A 22,823-nucleotide genomic window follows, 5' to 3' on the forward strand; every position below is an offset into this window, starting at 1 on the left:
ACGTGTCAAAGAGGGAGAGTGTGTGGGAAGGGGGTATTTACAGGTTAATTGTGGTAAGGAGGGAGAGTGTGTGGGAAGGGGGATTTACTGCTTAATAGGGGCAAGGAGGGAGAGTGTGTGGGACGGGGGGTTTGCAGCTTAATAGGGGCAAGGAGGGAGAGTGTGTGGGACGGGGGATTTACAGCTTAATAAGGGCAAGGAGGGAGAGTGTGTGGGACGGGGGATTTACAGCTTAATATGGGCAAGGAGGGAGAGTGGGTGGGACGGGGGATTTACAGATAAAAAGGGGTAAGGAGGGAGAGTGTGTGTGACGGTGATTTACAGCTTAATAGGGGCAAGGAGGGAGAGTGTGGAACGGGGGATTTACAGATTAATCGGGGCAAGGAGGGAGAATGTGTGGGACGGGGGATTTACAGCTTAATAGGGGCAAGGAGGGAGAGTGTGTGGGACGGGGATTTACAGCTTAATCGGGCAAGGAGGGAGAGTGTGGGACTGGGATTTACAGCTTAATAGGGGCAAGGAGGGAGAGTGTGTGGGAAGGGGGATTTACAGCTTAAAAGAGGCAAGGAGGGAGAGTGTGGGACGGGTTATTTACAGCTTAATAGAACTAGAACTCTCTGTTCTGAATTTCTGTCCTGTACTTGCGGAGATCACTTACGTAAATGATGAGGACAGATTGCAGAGACATGGCTTGTATTCTCTTGAATGTACAAGATTAAAGATTGATCTAATTGAGGTATTTAAGGTGATTAAAGGATTTGATAGGGTAGATGGAGAGAAACTATTTCCTCTGATGGGAGAGTCCAGAACAAGGCGGGAATTACCTTAAAATTGGAACGAGGCCATTGAGGGGTGATGTCAGGAAGCAATTCTTCACACAAAGGGGAGTGGAAATCTGGAACTCTCTTAACTCCAAAAAGCTGTTGAGGCTGGGGGTCAATTGTAAATTTGACAATTGAGATTGATTGATTTTTGTTTGGCCCGAGTATTAAGGGTTATGATACCAAGGAGGGTAGATAGAGTTAAGATATAAATCAACCATGATCCAATTGAATGGCCTCCTGCTGTTACTGTGTTGCTAAATGCAGCCATCTGCAATTAGATTGTGGAAGGCAAGGGCCTTGTTCACAAGTGAACGGACGAGGGAGATGCGGATCGAAGTGGTGACTCGTCAGGGAGTGTCTGGAAATGAAGGAGAAATGGTGATTGGTCAGGGACTGTCTGTAAATGCAGGTTAAATGGTGATGGGTCATGGAGGTCTGTAAATGAAGGAGAAATAGCTGCAGGTCAGGGAGAATCTGCAAATGAAGGAGAAATAGTGACAGATCATGGACCGTCTTTAAATAGAGGAAAAATGGTGACAGGTCAGGGAGAGTCCGTCGCCAAAATTGGGAGATAGCACAGTTGGACTGGTTACAGGCAGCAATAGGGAGGGACATAGTATCGAAATGAGGGGGAGAGCATATACACCCAGCCAGAGACAGCATCTTCAGAAGAGGAGAGGGAGTGGAACCAATGAGTTTAGAACTGAACCCAGCCAGAGCCAGCACCTACAGGGGAGGAGAGGGAGGGGGATCTGTAAGTGTAGTACTGAACCCAGCCAGAGTCAGAACCATCAGAGGAGGAGAGGGAGGGGAACCAGTGAGTGTAGAACTGAACCCAGCCAGAGTCAACATATTCAGGGGAGGAGAGGGATGGAAACCAGTGAATGTAGAACTGAACCCAGCCAAAGTCAGCACTTTCAGGGGAGGAGAGGGAGGGGAACCAGTGAGTGTAGAACTGAACCCAGCCATAGTCAGTACCTTCAGGGGAAGAGAGGGAGGGGAACCAGTGAGTGTAGAACTGAACCCAGCCAGAGTCAGTACCTTCAGGAGAGGAGAGTGGGGGAACCTGTGAGTGTAGAATTGAACCCAGTCAGTGTCAGAACCATCAGGGGTGGAGAGAGCGGGGAAGCGGTGAGTGTAGAACTGACCCCAGTCAGATTCAAAGCTTTCCGGGGAGAGAAAGAAACTTAAATGGAAGGAAAAATGTTGGAGATGGTGCGATTGAGTTGGATTTCAGCAGAGAGAGGAGGGTGAGTGTGTGGGACGGTGATTTACTGTCTGGGGGAATGAGCGGGTAGAATGTTCCATAGAAACTAGAATTGCCTGTTTTGAATTTCGATCCTCCAATCACAGTGTAAACTCCTTTTACAGGGTATTAGAAGGGTAGGATTTGCAGACGGGAAACTCAAACCAAACCACGTCATGATCTGACAGTCACTCAATTCATCAGCACCTGAAGTTCATCGGACTTGGAATATAGTAGGAGAAATGTTTGTCTGTTCTGTCTGTGGGAAAAAATTTCAAACATCAGTGCAACTGGAAAAGCACCGAGACACACACACCCGAGTGAGAGTGTTCCAGTGCACTGACCGTGGAAAGAGCTTTAACCATTTACACACAGCCTGAAAAAACATTTCACCATTCACAGCGGGGAGAAACCAGACACGTGTTGTGTATGTGGACCAGGCTTCAACTGATCGTCCAACCTGGAGAGAAACAAGGACACCCGCACCATGGAAAAACCGTGGAAATGTGGGGATTGTGGGAAGGGATTCAATTACCCGTCCCAGCTGGAAACTCATCGGCGCAGACACACTGGGGAGAGGCCGTTCCTCAGTACCGTGTGTACGAAGGGATTGAATGAGTCATCCAGCCGACTGAAACACCACCGAGTTCACACTGGAGAGAGGCCGTTCACCTGCACTGAGTGTGGGAAGGGATTCACTTGTTCATCCAGTCTTCTGACACATCAACTTGCTCACACTGATAAGAAACGTTTTAAATGTTCTGACTGTGAAAAGAGCTTTCAAAGTACAAAGGATCTACTGGCACACCAACGGATTCACACAGGGGAGAGGTCGTTCACCTGCACTGAGTGTCGGAAGGGATTTACGCTCACATCCAACCTGCTGACACATCAACGCACTCACACTGGGGACAAGCCGTTCACCTGCACTGAGTACGGGATGAGATTCACCCAGTCATCCCATCTGCTGACACACCAGCGAGTTCACACTGGGGAGAGGCCGTTCACCTGCTCCACGTGTGGAAAGATATTCACTCGTTCATCCTAACTCATTGAACATCAATTTGTTCACACTGGTAAGAGACTTTTTAAATGTTCTGACTGTGAGAAGAGTTTTAAAATTAAAAGGCATCTTCTATCACACCAACGCACTCACACTGGGGAGAGGCCGTTTACCTGCTCTGTGTGTGGGAAGGGATTCACTCGGTCATCCCACATGCTGAGACACCAGAGAGTTCATGTATGACTCCAGGGGTTCGATTCTGCTCTAAATCACACCTAAGAATGAACCACGTTCATTCTGACAGGTGGGGTTTGTTTCTGATGTTAATAACCCCTTTAACTGGGCTGGAGTTTGGTAATCTGTACAAGTGTTTAATGAATCAGCTTTCTTTTAAACACAGTGGGCTAAATATTGGGTCGTGTAGCGCCCGTTGTTTCTGCGCTACGTGGCGTCTCGAAGTGCCAAGATAGTGTCTTGGCTGCGTGTGTACATTCCCAGCGTGACGTGCGCCGGTCGCCATCTTTGAGTAGGTATTTGCACGTGCGCAAATACCGAACGCCGGCAGCATGTAAAGTAAGGAGAAAATGGATACAATCAGTGTGCAACGATAATTTAAAGTGATAGACACCATTTTGGAACTTAAGGTTCAACTCAATGCAGTCATAACCATGACCATCAGAACATTTTTTAGAGTGTCTGGAGGACCCCGGAGCAGCGCATTTTAAACGGAACATGCAGGATGTACAGGCTAGAGGCTGGATTATTGATTCTGGCTGCTGATGGATTTGTGACTGTTTTTGGAGGTTTCCTATGCTTGAATACGACGACGCGGGGACGTAGCCTAAAATTTAGAGCCAGGACTTGCAGGAGTGAAGTTAGGAAACAATTCTACACACAAAGGGTGGGAGATGTTTGGAACTCTCGTTCTGCAATGGGTAGTTGATGTGAGCTCAATTGTGAATTCTAAATCTGAGATTGATAGATTTCTGTGAACCAAGGATATTAAGGGATATGGGGCTAAGGCGGGTATACGGAGTTAGGTCACAGGCCCACCATGATCTCATTGAATGACGGAACAGGCTTGAGGGACTAAATGCCACTGCCACTTATTGGCTCCTGTTAGGCGCCACGTTCTCCTGCGAGAAAGTGGGACATGTATCTGGGTGATGTGACTGTCATGGGTGAATAGCTACCAGTATATGTGTCCTGTGGCTTGCAACAGTGATAATGTGTAAGGTTGAGAGGAAGCATCTGACTGTAAGAGTTGAGTACTGATTGAAAGAGTTTGTTGGTATGTGGGTGATGGTGGGTGCAGTGCCTGGTGCAGTTGGTAGGAGACGACACTTGACAGTTGACCTCACTCACCTTGACCACTCGTGTCAAAGTATTAAACTTCTTCCTGCATGGAATCCATGTTCGTCGTGCTGTGCGCCTAGCATTGACTTCGTCCCCTGCTGCCTCCCACTGCCTTTTTGGCATTTGTCTGGAGGGCGTCTTGACCCTCGGCGGATATAGGATGTTCCTCCTTCTGTCCACCTCCTGCACCAAGGTGCATCAGCAGAGAGCCTTGGTGCATGCGCTCTTGCAGTCTCAGATTGGCAGATTGGAGTGGTCTGGCATACATATTGGAGGATGTGGGATTTAGTGGTGTGCAACCTTTATTCAATGTTTAACACAACTCATCAGTTTGTAAACATAGGGTTAGGGTAACATAGGGTAAAGCATCTGTGCTTTACATGTGTGATGTCTGATCTCCATGCAGACAGCAGACTTATTATTAGCAAGTAACAGGTACCGGCTACCTTTAAGAGATTTTAAGAGACACCCTCCCTTTAAGAGATTGGAACCCCCCGCGCCCCCCGCTCCCCGCCCCGGCTGGTGGAAAATGCGCATTTCTATTTCTACCCTATCGAATCCTTTTATAATTTTAAATGTATGGTTCAGATCACCCCCCAACCTTCTAAACTCAAGCGAATGCAAACCAACTTTATGCAACCAGTCCTCATAATTGAACCATTCAAGCCCCGGTGTCATTCTGGTGAATCTGCACTGTTCCCCTCCAAGGCCAATATATCCTTGGTGAGGATTAGTTCTCCAGATGGGGTCTGACCAAGGCTCTGTAGAACAGAAGCATCACTTCCTTCCCTTTGTATTCCAGCCCTCGAGATAAAGGCCAATATTCCATTAGTCTGTGATTACTTTTTTATCTGTGCACTAGCTTTTAGTGATTTGTGTACATGGACACCCAAATCCCTTTGCTCCTCCACCGTTCCCAGTCTCTCACTTTAAGAAAATACTCCAATGTTTCCTTCCTGCATCCAAAGTGAATGATCTCACACTTCCCCACATTGAACTCCACCTGCCACAGTTTGTCCATTCACTTCAACTGTCCCTTTTAACTTCCTGCTTCCATCTACACCACTTACTGTGCCTCCTAACTTAGTGCCACCTGGAAACTTGGATCTACAACTCTCTACTCCTTCATCCAAGTTATTGATAGATATGGTGAAAAGCTGAGGCCCCAGTACAGATCCCTGGGGACACCACTTGTCACATCCCGCCAATCAACGAACGTTCCCTTTATCCCTATTCTCTTCTCCGACCTCCCAACTAATTCCAACCCAAGTCACAAGGTCACTTTCAATTATGTGCACTTTTCATTGATTCTATTAATCTCTTGTGCTGAACGTTTTCAAATACCTTCTGGAAGTCCATATAGACAACATCCATAGACACTCCCCTGTCCACCTTGTTAATTACATCAAAAAATCCAACTAGATTCGTCAGACATGACCTGCCCTTCACAAATCCATGTTGACTCTGTTTGATCAGCTCAGACTTGTTCAAGTGCTCAATCATTTTGTCTCTGATGATAGATTCCAGTAACTTCCCCACAACTGACCTTAAACTGACAGGTCTGTATTTTCCTGGTTTCTTCCTCCCTACTTTCTTAAATAACGGAGTGACGTTTTCAACGTTCATCCACAAAGGCACAATTCCTGAGTCGAGAGAGCTTTGAGAAATTATGACTAATGCATCTGCAATTTCCCCATCCGTTTCCTTTAATACCCTGGGGTGGAAACCATCAGGTCCTGGAGATTTCATTCTTGTTTGCAGTTATTTATTTATCAGATTGTGTATAACAAGACTGAGTGCCCCAGCACTGACTGTGTACATAACAGGACTGAATGTCCCAGCACTGACTGTGCACATAACAGGACTGAGTCTCCCAGCACTGACGGTGTGTATAACACGACTGAGTGTCCCAGCACTGACTGTGTGTATAACAGGACTGAGTGTCCCAGCACTGAATGTGTGTATAACAGGACTGAGTGTCCCAGCACTGAATGTGTGTATAACAGGACTGAGTGTTCCAGCACTGAAGGTGTATATATCAGGACTGAGTATCCCAGCAGTGACTGAGTGAATAACAGGACTGAGTGTCCAAGCACTGACGATAAAACAGGAATCTGTATCCCAGCACTGACTGTGTGCATAAGAGGACTGAGTGTCCCAGCACTGACTGTGTGTCTTACAGGATTGACTTTCCCAGCACTGAATGTGTGTATAAGAGAACTGATTGTCCCAGCACTGACTGTTCTTCCAGTGTACATGATCGTGCGTAAAATGTACATGCGCTGTGGGTGGAGATAAATGGGTGGGGTAGACTCCATGATAGGGTGGAGTGACATGCGGTTGACGGTGGAGATTAAATCGTTTGGAGGATGTTACAGAGATAGGGAGGGGGCGAGGACCATGGTGGGAATTGAACACGAGGATGAGGATTTTAAAATCGAGACGTTGCCGGATCGGGAAACAATTTAATAACACACGAACAGAAACTTACGGTTCACTGCCCGGCGGACAGGTGGAGAAGACATTGATGTCCGCGGGGGAACAGTCAGGGTCACAGCAGCAGTCGAGGTCGCAGAATTCGCCAGTCAGGTCACAGGTACAAATGGGAACTGCTGGAAGACACACACACACACACACACATACACACACAGATCTTACAACAGAGTACGTGACGGTCTCAAAGACCACATCCCTCCCTTGCCTGAATCCATGATCACCGTCTTCTCCATCTCCCAAAATCAATCTTCAGACTTATCCTCCCACTGCTTTCTACTCACCGAATTACAGCTCCCAGATACCCAGCATAACCCACTTAATAAATAATAACAATTGTGGAGAGAACAGAGAAGTTGGGGTTACTCTCGTTGGAGCAGAGAAGGTTGAGCGGCGATTTACCAGAATGGTACCGGGGATGAGGGACTTCAGATACCGGGAAAGACTGAAGAAGCTGGGATTGTTCTCCTTAGAGCAGAGACGGTTAAGGGGAGATTTAATCGAGGGATTCAAAATGAGGAGGGGTTTTGATGGAGTCGATGGGGAGATACTGTTGCCACTAACGGGAGGGTTGGTAACCAGAGGACACAGATTGAAGAAAATTGGGAAAAGAGCCACAGGGAGATGAGGAGAATGTTTTTAGGCAGCGAGTTGTTCTGATCTGGAATTCACTGCCTGAAAGGGCGGTGGAAGCAGATTCAATAGTAACTTTCAAAAGGGAATCGGGTCAATCCTTGAAGTGGGGAAATTTGCGGGACTGTGGGGAAAGAGCAGTGGAGTGGGACTAATCGGATCGCTCGTTCACAAAGCCGGCACGGGCGTGATGGGCAGGGCGGCCTCTTTCACGGTGCCGGCACAGGCGCGATGGGCCGAGTGCCCGCTTTCACAGAGCCGGCACAGGCGCAATGGGCCGAGCGGCCTCTTTCACAGAGCCGGCACAGGCGCGATGGGCCGAGCGGCCTCTTTCACAGAGCGGGCACAGGTTCGATGGGCCCAGCGGCCTCTTTCACAGAGCCGGCACAGGCGCGATGGGCCGAGCGGCCTCTTTCTGTTCTGTTTGATTCTCGCTCACTTTTGGGCTCCGACCCACGGCCCGTTTGACTGGGAGGCGGCAGAGTGACTCCCCCGAGCCCAGCTTGACACCGGGCGCTGCCAGAGTGGAGATTCACCGGGCCCGCAGGAGGCCCCGAGTAACTCCCTCCGCCTCCCCTCCCTACCCCCGCTCTCCCCTCTCAGGCCACTCCCGGGTGCGGGCACTCCCTCTGTCGGCCTCAACCCCGCCCACAGCAGCCCCAGCCCACCCATCAGCCCCAGGTCGCCATCATCATCCTCCCGGCGCCGGCCTGTTGCGAAGGGAACGCAGCAAAGGTACCGCGCGGCGCATGCGCGGCGTCCCTGACCGTAACGCACGGATGTGGCGAGACGTCAGCGCGCAAAAGTGAGTGAAGTTGCCGAGTGCAACGTGATTGGAGGAGTCAGCCCAGGAGGACTGGAGCGGGAGCGGGGCGGGGGTGGTGGGGGGATGAGGTGAGAGCTGTCAGTCAAAGGGCCCGGAGTCAGCACTCAATCCGCACAGGGTTTGGAGAATTTGTTTGAAAATGCAAAATCTGCAAGAATGAAATAAAATTTGAAATGCAGAAAAAAATGGAAAAAATTGCAAATTAAACCAGAAATGTCCAAACGCACATAAGGCTGATGGTCTGGGTCCTCCTGCTACTATTAATCTTCTCCACCTGGGGCATCGGATGAGCAGAATGTTTGAATGTAACTTTTTTAATGCAGAGGGTGCTGGATATATGGAATGGACCAGCGATGGAGGCAGTGGGGCCTGATTGTATCATTAAATTCCAGAGAGTTGGCTAAGTACCTGATAGCGATACCTTGGTATAAGACAGACTAGAAATTGGGATCTTTATTTTTTTGGACATGTGCACTAGCTTTTACTGGTTGGTGTACCTGGACACTAAAATCCCTTTGCTGCTCTACTCTCTTTGGTTTCTCATCATTCAGAAATTAATCCCATTTCTCACCTGGTGCCTGCAACATATGGTCTTTGTTTAATTCCCCACATCTTTACTGTCCGGCTTCACTTCCACTCTTCACTGTTCAATAACAACAGACACGGTGAGACTGGAACTTTAAAAAAAAAATCAAAATATATTTATTTCACAAAATTGATGGATACACACAGTTCAATGCTAATATCACAGTTACAATTCAAAACGATACAAAACTGATCTTACACACGACGGTTCCATTATTACAATTCAACACACAGTACATATCTTCTAATACAAAATGAAATGGCCTAACATGGTCGCCTTTCCCCATAGAGCCTTTGCGCAGACCGAACCTCGCTTCAGTCCATCCCACAGCACGTAGTCCGGGACCTTGGAGTGCACCAGTCGGCAACACTCGGTCGTGGACAGCTCCTTCAGCTGGAAGACCAGCCGGTTTCGGGTGGACCCTGGGGGCACCTTAACCGAAATGATGGTCTTCCAGCAGCAGTTGATATCCGTCTTGGTGTGTGTCCCGGGGAACCGCCCATCGTGCACAGTGTCTTATGTTACCGAGCTGTTGGGGGGTGAACGCCTCTTCGACTCCACGGTATAGAGGTCCTGTCTCTGTGGAGGGAGGTTATCACCTTTTACCCGAATACACGGATCCATTCGCTCACATTGATGTCAGTGTTTGGCAAACACTGTCTTATGTCTTTCCCACACCTGTCGAAACTTGGGGTCAGAGATGTCGGAGGTAATTTCACCTTCACTGCTAGGGCGGTAAACTGACGGAGCAGAAATTAAAATCGGGCCGGTTCCATAAGGGGCGGGGGATCCGCTCTACTAGTTCAGGCCCCAGCGATGGTGAAAATTTCCCTTCCTGTTTCGAACCGAAGGAGTTTAAAAATGGACCAGCTTGTGAGCTTCCAAGATCGAAACTCGGGCGTAGGTCAGGAAAGGTGTGGCCAATTTTAAGCATCCCCGCCTGGCGGAAATGGGGTGGATGAGGCTAGTAAATGGTGTCAGGTCACTTACCGCTCCTTTAACGCTGTCGTTCCAGCCTCCGTCATGGTGGGTGGGATCCTGAGAAGAGCTGCCGGAGCAACACCTGTTTCCGGTCAGGCCACGTGTAATATGTAAATCAGAGTATTATGAGGTGCGCGGGAGACCATTTAATGTTGGGTACAAATGGGTGGAGGAGCCGCCCTTTCGATGGGCATTGAGAGGTCCAGAACACTGAGAAGTTTCTTTTTAACTTATATTTACTGGTGCAAGGAGGAACCGGACAGATTTTCCTTGGCCTGCTGCCGCCGTGAGAAACCTTCCAGCCCGTGATCGTCTCGGAAATGTATCCGGAGGTTTCCTTATAGATCAGTGCAAAACACCAGGCCCAGCCTCATGTCCCATTAAACTCCCTGCAGTGAGTAAATATTGCTGCACAGCAGCTCAGAGAGGAAACGATCTCCGGAACTCCCCACTGGAGTTTGAAATTTCATTAATATTTTACCAGTAAGTAACGGTCCGGGTGTTGGTCCATTATTATTCTGTTCTGGTCAAAACAAATGTCCCAATGAACAGGACGCTGTCTGACCCTGACAGCTCACCCTCAGTCCATCCCACCGGGCAGTGTGTGTGATGGGAAATAATCATCAACCGAAAAAGATGATTTGACTTGATTCTTCTCAGGATTAAACATTTAATATTGAAATAATTTTATTTCCAGACTAATAACAGCAAACCATTTCATGTTAGAATCACATCTTGTATCATTTCACAACACCGCATTTGTTTGGGTAAAATATAATTCCAGTCTGGTATTTCCAAATTTATTTGAAGTATTGGATTGAAATCAGTTACTTTAGTGAACTCATAGATGTCAATGGATGGTAAAATCAGGCACGATGAACAAAGGGCGTCCGATCCGCTCCCGCCCGTCTTATGCCACCGACAAAAGCGAAAATCTATCTATTAGACTTTTTATTTAATTTCTGATGAAAGTCTTTGGACGTTTCTATGATTTAACTAATGTAACTATTAGATTCAGTGGGTATTTCACCCCGTTCTTCAGCTCCTCTCTGAATTTATTCTGGGTCACAGCATAAATACACGTGTTGGTGCAGGAACTGAGAAGTTGAAGCATGAATCCGGCTGACTGCATATCACTGGCCGTATAGTACTGGGCGTTGGTTATATGCAGAGAGATAACATAAAAAACTTCTGTGCTCCATAACAATATAAAACTGCCTGATATACTGAAAAGTAAAATGATGGATTTCCTTCGGTTCTCCATCTCTGGATCCTTGTGATTCTCTCCATTGCTGCGGCCCCGGAGTCCCCTGCGGACTCTACTGGCCGCTAAAATGTGCCTGGCGGTGAGAACATTGAACAGCAAAATCAGAATGAATGGGAGACAAGGCATTAAAACAACATTAAACAAGTCAAACGCTGCCCATGCGGGTGAAGTGAAAAAGGTCGGTTTCCAGACACAACCCCGGGGTACATTGTCCATTATATATTCCGGGTCAAATACAAAGTACCAGGGAACGTTTAGTAAACAGCTCAGCGCACTCACCACCCCGATAACTGCAGCCGCCGTTTTCTCGGTGCAATATTTTGTTTTCAGCTTCTGACAACTAATGGCCACAAATCGATCAAAGGTGAAAACCACTGTGAACCAGACAGAGGCAGCTGTGGCTGCTAAAATCAGGGTGGCAATGAGGCGGCACACGGGGGTAATGGTCAAAAATGAAACTGGGAGATAAATGTGAACAATACCCGCCATTATGACATCAGTGAGAACGACCAGGAGATCGGCCGCTGCCATTCCCACCAGGTAGCGAGTGATACATTTGGAGAGTCCGCACTTTCCTCGGGACAGGATCACAATCGCCACCAAGTTGACTGTAATAGAGAGAAACGGAAGCAGAGAAATTACTGATCAGACCTGGAGCCAAAGCAGCAGTTTGAGAAGATCTGGGGTGAAATTTCCAGCTTTGTTGCTGCATCAAACGTTGAAAACTGATTCACTCATCTGGGTAACGCTTTCGGGCAGAGAAAATGTTTTTAAACACAATTATCAATAAGGAATTGGGAATTTGATACAGAAAGTGAATAAATTGAGTACCGGATCCACTGGAAGAACCGAGAGAGGGCGCAGTGCCGGTGCACAAGGGAGAAGGGGTTTCACTGAGCCGATTACATCCGGACTTCGGTTCCAGATGGACGAGAAAGAGAATGATGGTCGAGAAGGTGAGGGGACAGATGGAGGTACTGCTGGTTTTGAGAGCGGAAAGGAGCTGGCACAAGACGGGAAAGACCGAGGTCAGTTGCCTGAGTTTTAGACTTCGGATCAGTTTGGAAGTGGCAGCTGGAGACTGAACCAGTGAGTGATGTTGGGAGGGAGACAAAGAAAAGCGCATGTCGGAGCTCGAGGGGTGTCAGCAGCAGATGGTTTGTGAAAGCGGATAAACTGAAGCAACGGATAAGGAGACATAGAATTCAATGCAATGGGAGGAGAGGCTGGGATTCACAGGGAGAGACTGCAGTAGAGTGTTAGAGGAAATCTAATCTATAGATCCCAGTAATACAATCTAATTAATAAATTCAACCATTAATATTCGTGATTATTGGTGTCAGGGAGCAGCGTACATAATGTGGTGGATAAATTTTCTTTGCACATTCAATGAAACTTAAATTAAAATGCAGTAATTTAATTAGCCTGGCTCTTTATTGAATTCAGCTGACAAATAGCTTTTAGAATGCAATATCCGAATAATTCAATGCGATGAAGAAATCATTGATTTTATTTTTTAAATACATTTTAATTATGTTTATATATTCAATCAGTAAAAAAGTAAATGGAGCATTCACATAAACAGACTGAGGACCTGATAGTGATAAACACACCAGACGCGAGTACAATAAAACTCTCACAATCTGACAACATCCTAATGACACCTTCAAGTCACATTTCCTCGAATAATTGTATTGGAAGTTTCAGCAGCTGATTCCGATGAATTATTTACACCGATACAACTCTCTCTCTCCCCCTCCCTCTCTATCGCTCCTCTCTATCTGTCCGCACTCTCTCTACTCTGTATCAATGCCGCTTATCACATCCGAGTAAATCCTAACATCCTGCGCCTGCTTTCTCTTCACCAGCCCCGTGTTCCAACGACCCTATTCTTGGTGTCAGTTTGTTAAATGGTGAGGCCTCTGTGAATAGTTTAATGTTTCTACAGATCATCCAAGTCTCTACCTGTTCACCTACACTGTTCACTTCATCTACACTGCATGGAATAAACAGAATCGAAGGCCTCTTCCAGACACACCTCACAATAATAGGAATTCTTTCCCTTGTAATTACAAAGTACAGCGTTAGATGGCGGCATTGTTCAATTAATAAAACGCCAACATCACCGCTTCTGCTTATTATCGACAGATAAACAGAAGGACTCATGATTCCAACAGATAAAGTGCAAACTGAGACAAGACATTTCAAAACATTGCATTTTACAATGAATTCATCAAGAGTGAAGCAAGGAATGAGATGTGAAAGAATCAGCCGCAAACTCTGTTCAGTCGCCAGACCTCTGGAGCTGCGTCAGATACACACACAATGAAATAACATTTTATAACGGTGATAACCAATCAATACATTGATATTCCAGTTAAACTGAACCATGTTATTGTGGAGGAAGGCCATTTGCGCTGCCTCCTTGTAACACTGAGACCGTGAGCTGTCTCATTATCAATCACTGAAAACACATTTATGAAAAAAAATCAGGACAGGTTAGTTCCTCAACATAAAACTGTGATCAGCTCCTGATGGCCTGATACCAGCTCTTAGCTCATACAGCTGATTCCAATACATTCAGTACAGAGAATAATCCAGTAACAATGCCAGGGTTGGAAAGACAAATTCACAACAGATGTAATGCAATTGCTGCACGACCGAACGTTTAGAAATTAAGGACACACCATTTTTCAACAGTACATTCAGTGCATTGAATAATCCAGTAAAAATGACAGGCTTGAATATGTAAAGATCATAACAGAGATAATGCAGCTTCTACAAGACCGAATGTTAAGAAGTTAAGGACATACCATTATTCAACAGTACATTCAGTGCAGTGAATAATCCAGTAACAAATCCAGGTTTGGATATACAATGTTCATTACAGATATAATGCAGCTGCTACAAGACCAAAAGAGCAGAGACTTTAAGGGTGCAATCATTCAACTGATAGAACAGAACAGGTAGCTGTGTAAAACATGACTGGAGAAAAAATAATTAGTCAAGTACAGCAGCATAGTTAACAGCAAATTACAATATTTATAGATGAGATAATGTCTGACCTGGAACTCCAATGGCTGCAAGAACAGGATAGTAAATGCGTTCTACCTGAAACATTAGTGAATATCCCATTTCTGAGAAAAGCAGCGACTTCTGCTGATCTGAAAAGTGCAGCTCCAGCAGGCACTCTGAGCTGGTACATTGCAACAAGCCTGATTTATACAGGGGATAAATCTCCACTGACACAGTTATACCCCTGATCATTGCTATTAGTTACAGCCCCTTGAACAAACACATTATGTCAGCGGCTTTGTCTACAAAGTAAATAAAGAAATAATGACGTGGATATTTCAAAAAATATCAAAGTTCAGGACATTTTCTTAATGAGACCTCTCTCAGGAATAACGTTAAAAGCTGTCCTCAGAAAGGACTGGTCCAACAACAATGAGCGGCTTCATTTAGTTTTCATATAATTGTATTGACCATGTTCACTCCTGCCCATTCATGTATTAATTTTATCGATTTCTCCGCGTGTGCATTGAATCCAGGGACACAAGCAGACCCGTTTCACTCTGTTCCTGCAGTTTCCCAGTTGAAATACGAATTTTGAGTGCCTGACACGGGGACAGTTAAAAGGCACGTTGAGGATTGCAGCCGAGAAATGACTGTGGGTGATATTAGGGGTCGGACACTGACTGAGCTTCATTGCCATTTCTCTCTCCGTTATTTTACTGCAGATGTTTAACCGTTTATTTTAAATTGGTTGACGGCTCCAGTAAAATTGCTGACGTGTAACCCCGAGCTGAACTCATGACCCGATTTGATCTCCGAAACAAAGGCCCCGTGTTTACCTCACTCGCCTCCATTCCTTCCTCAGCCCATTGCCATTGAATCTCTCATCAATGCCTCTGTCCACTCCAGACTCCATTCCTCCAGTTCATTCCTCGCCGGACACCCCACGTCCACTTTCCAGCCTGCAGCAGGTTCTGCTCGGTCTCACAGACCTCACTGACTCCCAGTTCCCGATCGCCAAACATTTAAAATTTCCATCCTGGAATTTAAATCCCTCCATGACCATTCCCGCCCCATCTCTGCCCTCTCCACAACACCAACAGGATATCCACCTGTACGGCCTGATTCATCGATCACCGGGCTCTTTTGGTGTGACGACCCTCGCCTGGTTCCACTCATCTATCTGATCATAGCCAGAAGAAGCTTCTCTTCCCACCCTATCACTGTTATATCTGATATCTCTAAAGGTTCAATTCTTGGCTCCCTCCTCTTCCTCATCCACATGCTGCCTTTTGGTGACATCGTCCGCAGACATGGACCAGCTTTCAGATGTACGCTGACAAAACCACCTCCTCTCTTCACTCTTCCAATGTCTTTGTGTTCTCAGAGCGATATTCTGTTTTATATGAGCCACGATTTCATCCAGTTAAAAATAGTGAAGTCATGGTCTTTGACCCCACAATCTCGACATCTTGGCCAAGAAGTCGATCCTCAACTTTCTCTTTTTGATTGATGAGTCCCTCACCAATCACCCAACTCCTTAATGACCTGCATTGGCTTCCAGTCTCCTAAGCTTGAATTTTATTTTTATTCTTTCTTACACTTAAATCCACCAGAACCCCAGCCCTTCAATCTCTGTAGTCTCCTCCAGCCCCACAGCCTCTCCCAAACAATCAGCTCCTCCACCTCTGGCCGCTTGTGCATTCTATTTACCCTCCTTTTGACGGCAGTGCCTTCTGCCGTATCGACGCTTCAGAATGACTCCCTTACGCCCCTCCTTCTCCCCCTCCTCATTTCAAGTGTCAGCCGTTACTCAGTTGTAGCCATATCGCCTCTGTGTCAGAAGTTTTTGAGTTCAAGTCCCACCTCAGAGATTTGATCACATAATCTAGGTTGACACTGCAGTGTGGTACTGAGGGAGAACTGTACTGTCTGTGGTGCTGACTTTCATAGGACAAGTTAAACCGATTGCCCATTTACCCTCTCAGGTAGATGTAAAAGATCCCACGGCAATATTCGAAAACAAACAGGGGAGTTCCCCCGATGACCTGGGCAAAATTTATCCCCCAACCAACATTCCTAAAACCGGTTTTCTGGTCATTTATCTCATTGCAGTTTGTGGGAGCTTGCTGCGTGCAAATTGCCTGGCGCGTTTCCTACACAACCACAGTGACTACATATCACAATGTACTTAATTGATTCTAAAGCTTTTTGGAAGTTGTGAGGTCTTGAAAGGCGTTATATGAAGGAAAGTTGTTTCCTTCTTTCAGACCTCCCATGGAAAACTTCTCTTGCTTCAACCTTTTACTATCCCTTCAAATATCCCCTTCTTTGGCCGGAGGTGCATTTTTGTCTGATTATACCTCAGTAAGGCCGCTTTGGATATTTATCTATGTTAAACCCGCTCTCTAAATGCAAGTAGTTATTGTTATATTTTACCATCCTCCGCTCTCTCCATCCCACTATTGGTGGCCATTCCCTCAGACATCTAAACTCTCGTAAACCAACCTTATCCCCTCCGTCTCTCTATTTGCTTCTCCTCCTTTTACACCCGCCTTAAACCCAATCCTTGAACAAGGTTTTCGCCAGTCATTCTAATATCTTAGAGTCATAGAGTCATAGAGTCATACGGCACGGATAGAGGCCCTTCGGCCCATCGTGTCCGCGCCGGCCATCAAGCCCTGTCTGCTCCAATCCCATATTCCAGCATTTGGTCCGTAGCCTTGTATGCTATGGCATTTCAAGTGCTCATCCAAATGCTTCTTGAATGTTGTGAGGGTTGCTGCCTCCACAATCCTTTCAGGCAGTGAGTTCCAGACTCCAACCACCCTCTGGGTAAAAAAGTTCTTTCTCAAATCCCCTCTAAACCTCCCGCCTTTTACCTTGAATCTATGTCCCCTTGTTATAGAACCCTCAACGAAGGGAAAAAGCTCCTTAGTATCCATCCGATCTGAGCCCCTCATAATTTTGTACACCTCAATCATGTCCCCCCTCAGCCTCCTCTGCTCCAAGGAAAACAAACCCAATCTTCCCAGTCTCTCTTCATAGCTGAAGCGCTCTAGCCCTGGTAACATCCTGGTGAATCTCCTCTGCACCCTCTCCAAAGCGATCACATCCTTCCTGTAGTGTGGCGACCAGAACTGCACACAGTACTCCAGCTGTGGCCTAACCAGTGTTTTATACAGCTCCATCATAACCTCCTTGCTCTTATATTCTTCTTATTCCTTTAGTGACCGTTTTTACCCACTCCTCCGTGAAGCACTTTGGGAATCTTTGTTACATTAAAGGCGGTCTGTGAATACGAGTTGTTGTTGACTTTCATTGGAATGTGTTCATTAGTTATCCACTGTATGAGCAAAAGTAATTTCTGTGCTAATATTCTTGTACCAGAGAGAGATGTATATAATAGACGGATCTATTGATATAAATTAACATTGGTAAGTACTCGTGGACACTGTTTTGTTCGAACAACATAACTCGTTTATCGACAAACATCGCATTGAAATAGGTTTGTAGAACTGTGAGGACTAGGGAGGAAGCCATTAGGGAGTCCTCTATCTAAGATGAGACCAGTTGCAGTGACGAGGATGAAGATTCTTAGTTATTTGTCTTTTTCTCTTTGGTTATAATCGATGTTACTGCTCTCTCGGGCTGATGACTATGATGTAGCTATATTTGGATAAAGCCCGTAGTTCCAGAACAAAGTGTCCAGTTTTGACGTCCCATTATAGAAACAACATTGATGCCACAGAGAGCACAATGTAAATTCTCTCGAATGAGGCCAGGGAAGGGAAACTTTAACAGAACAGATTTGAAATACCGGGATTATGTCTACGGAAATAGTAAAGAGGACACTTAAATTTTAATGATGGAGGCTTTTGATCGAGTAATAGAGAGTTACTGTATCCTATAGTTGTGAGGATTAGTGATAGAGTAATAGGGAATTAATGTATCCTCTGGTTGCGAGGATCAGTGATAGAGTAATAGAGAATTAATGTATCCTCTGGTTATGAGGATCAGTGATAGAGTAATAGAGAATGACTGTATCGTTTGGTTGTGAGGATCAGTGATGGAGTAATAGAGAATTAATGTATCCTCTGGTTATGAGGATCAGTGATAGAGTAATAGAGAATTACTGTATCGTCTGGTTGTGAGGATCAGTGATAGAGTAATAGAGAATTACTGTATCCTCTGGTTTTGAGGATCAGTGATAGAGTAATAGAGAATTACTGTATCCTCTGGTTATGAGGATCAGTGATAATGAGAATCCCGACTGGTCAGTTTTTAGTAAAATATTAAAATGACTACGTGGCAAAGAAGCAGAATTCAAAATGGTTAGAAAGGGTTAATTAGTTAGTAACTGAGATTGATACAAGTGGCCTGGCCCTCCTGCTGGGCCATATGTTTGCTTAGTCAGCAGGCCTGCATTGTCTTATCAATGATAGGTCTTTGATGTGAGTCAAGGACTGGTCTGAATGTCTCCATGTTTATGACAGATCAATATAGGTAACGAGCTTAGCCAAAGTTGAAAGACATTCCAGGTTGGGAGATAAGGAACAGAAGAAACAGGGAAGAACATTCCAAGTTGGAAAGTGAGGAAGTATCCCCTTTGATGTCTAACAGCAACATGGTCAGCACATGATTATTTATGATTGGCCGGAAATAATGTAACCTCGCATGGCAACCTATGCCCGGCTTATGATTGGTGTTGACCCTCGTTAAGTATGTTCCAACCCTATTCATCTGTATAAAAACGTGTGGATTTCTGTATGTTTTTGTTCTTGCTCTGCCAGCATAGAGGGACTCTATCAGGAGTCCAAATCAATGCTGCAGACTAAGAACCCTGCTATTAAAGATGTGTTGGACTTTAAAATGTATTCGACTTCAGTTATTACTGAACCAGACTGAGGGGAAAGAATCCGGATCGTCAATAGAGTAATAGAGAATTACTGTATCCTCTGGTTATGAGGATCAGTGATAGAGTAATAGCGAATTACTGTATCCTCTGGTTTTGAGGAACAGTGACATGGGAATTAATCTAGTGAACCTTCTCTTTGTCCGTGTCTGGTCAGCCACCTTTTCTTACCACACTTCCGTTTTAGACTTTGGGAAAATATTTGTCTTCCACATTTTTAATCTTGTTTTTAAAAAAACACATTTATATTCTACATCGCTTTTATCACTAGCCAGTAGTTTTAGCCAATTAACCTGTTCTAAATCTTCAGCCATTTTAGTGAACTTTGCCATAATGTAATCTGGAATGAGTTGTAAATTTTCAGTACCTTTGGTTCTATCAACCTATTGGAACCTTATAATATCGTGGTCACTGTTGCCCAGGTTTTTCCCCACAACGAGGCCTGATACGAGCTCAGGCTCGGTATTCAACACTCGATTAAATATAGGATTACCCCGTGAAGAATTTTGGACTTTTCAATATGAATATTTGACTTGCTAAAGGAGCAGAGTTTAGTTGAACACACGATGGAACACAGAACGATTAGACTTGACTGTTCAAGACTGCATTCTGGGAAGATTGAGCAAGTTAGGAAGGTTTAATTTTTGCTTCAGATTTTTTCGAAGCTTAACTGAGGCGATGTACTTTCGCCGAGATAAGGGATGAGGTTAAATTTAAGGCGGCTGCCGAGCTGGGCCTTGAAAGTCTGAGGGAAACTGTCGTAAAGATCAGATGCTGCAGCATCAGTTTGTTTGAACCATGGGAAAGAGAGAGAGGGAAAGGAGAGAGAGTGAAAAGTTCCAGCAGCTTGTTTTTACCAGCGAGGATGAGAAAACATTTTTCCTAATTTTCCCTCGAGTTCTTTTGACAATTATTTCAATTCTCTGACCTTTGGTTGCCGACCCACTTGCCAGTGGAAACAGTTTATCACTGTTTGCTCTACCAAAACCACTCATTGTTTTGAATATCCGTATTCGGTCTCGCCTTAACCCTCTCTGCTGTAAGGAGAACAATTCCAGATTCTCCAATCTCTCCACATAACTGAGTCCTCTTCCCTGGTATCGTCCTGGTAAACCTCCTGTGTACCCTCTCCAAGGCCTTGACATCCTTCATAAAGTTTGGTGCCCAGAATTGTAACACCATACTCCAGCTGAGGCCTAACCAGTGATTTGTAAAGGTTCAGGGTGAATTCCTTGCATTTTATTCAATGTTCCTATTTACAAAGCCACGTGTCCCTTCAGCTTTCTTAACCGCCTCATCAACTTGCCCTGTCACCTTCAAAGATCCGTAAATATGCAGCTCCAGGTCCCTCAGCTCTTCCGCCCCCACAAAATAGTACCATTTAGATTCTACTGCCTCTACACGTAGTTCCTCCTAAAGTGCATCAATTCGCAGTCATCCGCATTAAGTTGCACCTGCCATGTCTCTGCCCTTTTTGTCAGTCTGTCTATGTTCTCCTGGAGGCTGCTACTATCCTGCTCACTATTTATGTTTCGAATTTTGGATACAATTGTGAAAAGATCCTCTTGGATTCGCCTCACCTTCAAACACAAGGAGAGGCAGGACTTCCGTTACGTCAAGGAAAACCGAATGCTCGGCACACGATAGCATTCAATCGAAGAGCGCAGGCTCCGTTTCAATGGTTCCGAACCCAGGGCTGGATTACGGAGCCAGTCAGAGATTATTCCACTTTGACAGATTGGGGAGGACCTGGGACAAGAGTTTAGACTGCGAGGAGGTAGCAATAGGCTGGACGTTAGGCGGTTCATCTTTTCCCAGTGAGTAGTGAGCACCTGGAATGCGTTGCTGGCTGGTGCGGTCGATGTTGACTCTCTGTCTGCCTTCTCCAGGGAGCTGGATCAGTTTTTCGCTGGGGCAGAGGTCACAATATATAAAAGGTAAGAGGATTTACAGTTAGTGTATGTACAATCCATGTGATCTCCTGGACTGGTTTCGATAAACTGACTGGGTCGGGGGGGGGGGGGAATTTTCCAGTGTATTCTATCCCTTAAAGGCCCCGGATTTTACTCAGGATCTTTTTCTCTCCCAGGAGATTACAAGGGTGCGGTCGGGGAGAGGTAATGATGCTCCAGCAATCACGAGTGAGGGGCAGGCCTGATGGACAAGCTGGTCTTTTACTACCCGTCATTTCCATTTGTTCGTCCACATCTCCACCTCGTCAAGGTGTTTTCAATGAAGCGATCTTCACACAAACACACAACTGGGGCATGCCCTGCGTCTGTCTTTGGTGAAACGAGTCTCAGTGTCTCTGTGTCTCACGTTATTCTCCTCTGAAGCTCAAGGGCTCGAAATATTCTTGCAGGCCTCTGCTACAATGTTTCTGAGAATTTCTAGTTCCGCCCAGTCGTCCGCTGCAGGATTATGTGGCTGTTGTCTGCTTGAAGCACAAGAGGAGATTATTTTAAGCCCAGTAAATCATTGCGTGGTCTTAAGACAGTAAACACTCAGTCCTTCTACCCTTGGTTATAGGTCTATTGAAATCGGGGTTGTAGCTCAATCGTTTGCGTGTATATATTTCTGGGTTCACATATCTAAAACCTCTAAAATTGTTTTTTCACCAGAATATCCCACAGAAAGACGAACCGTGCTTCGAGAAGGAAGCGCGTTACAACGTCTGAGACAAACATTCAATTGTTCCGGAGCAGGCCTTCATCTCACGGTCCCGTGAGCAGTTCAACTCATAGCAGCCGCTGACTGGCCGGATTAAGGGCTTGGGCATAGATCCTGAGACCTCATACACGCGAAGCATGCGGTCTATCACTGAGCTACATCAGCAGATAATAAGGACCTCTAACCAAGTGTAGAAGGACTGAGTGCCTCACTTTCCGAAGGGCACCCGAGGATTTATTGGGCTGAAAAGCATCTCCTTCTTTAATCATAGGCGACAACTATACCTGAGGTTTTCAGACCTGATTCAGATGTAGTTGAACAGAAGAAACCAGGTCTCGCCACTCAGATAAATGAGAAAGGGAGCATTGAGGAGAAATTCTGGGAGAGGGGGGAGAGTCTCCTTGGACTGTGCTGACCATTATTTCTGTTTCAGGTTCCCGTTCTTCGGACTGCACGCTGGACATTGCACCGTAACACATTCCGATCAGTCGGCGGCTGCTATGAGCTGAGGTGCTGAGGAGACCGTGAGATGAAGTCCTGCTCAGGGGAAATTTAATGCTTGTGGAGCCTCAAAGGTTGGAATCCGCGGCACTCCGAAATCAAGATTCGCCTTTCTGTGGATAATTCTGGTGAAAAAATATGTTTGGAAATGCTGGGAATTGAACCCAAGACCTCGCTCTTCAACTGAACTACACCCCCATGTAGCAGCGATTGCCAACGAAGAACTGATCGCCTTTAATTTATGAGGGCACACAAGGTTTATCTGGGCTTCAATTCATCTCCTTTTCTGCTCCAACCAGACAATTAAACATGAAGTTTGCGGATCTGATATAATTGTGGGTGAACGGAAGAAACCAGGCCTCGGCACTCAGAACAATGAGAAAGGGGCGTTGAGAAGAAATGCTGGGAGAGAGGGAGAGTCTCCTTTGGCTGTGCTGTAAACATCCTTCCGATTTCAGGGCACATTTTTCGAACGCTTCCGTTATCAGTCACTTTGCTTACGGTTGG

The sequence above is a fragment of the Heptranchias perlo genome, unplaced genomic scaffold (assembly GCF_035084215.1).
Source record: "Heptranchias perlo isolate sHepPer1 unplaced genomic scaffold, sHepPer1.hap1 HAP1_SCAFFOLD_43, whole genome shotgun sequence".
Classification (NCBI taxonomy): Eukaryota; Metazoa; Chordata; class Chondrichthyes; order Hexanchiformes; family Hexanchidae; genus Heptranchias; species Heptranchias perlo.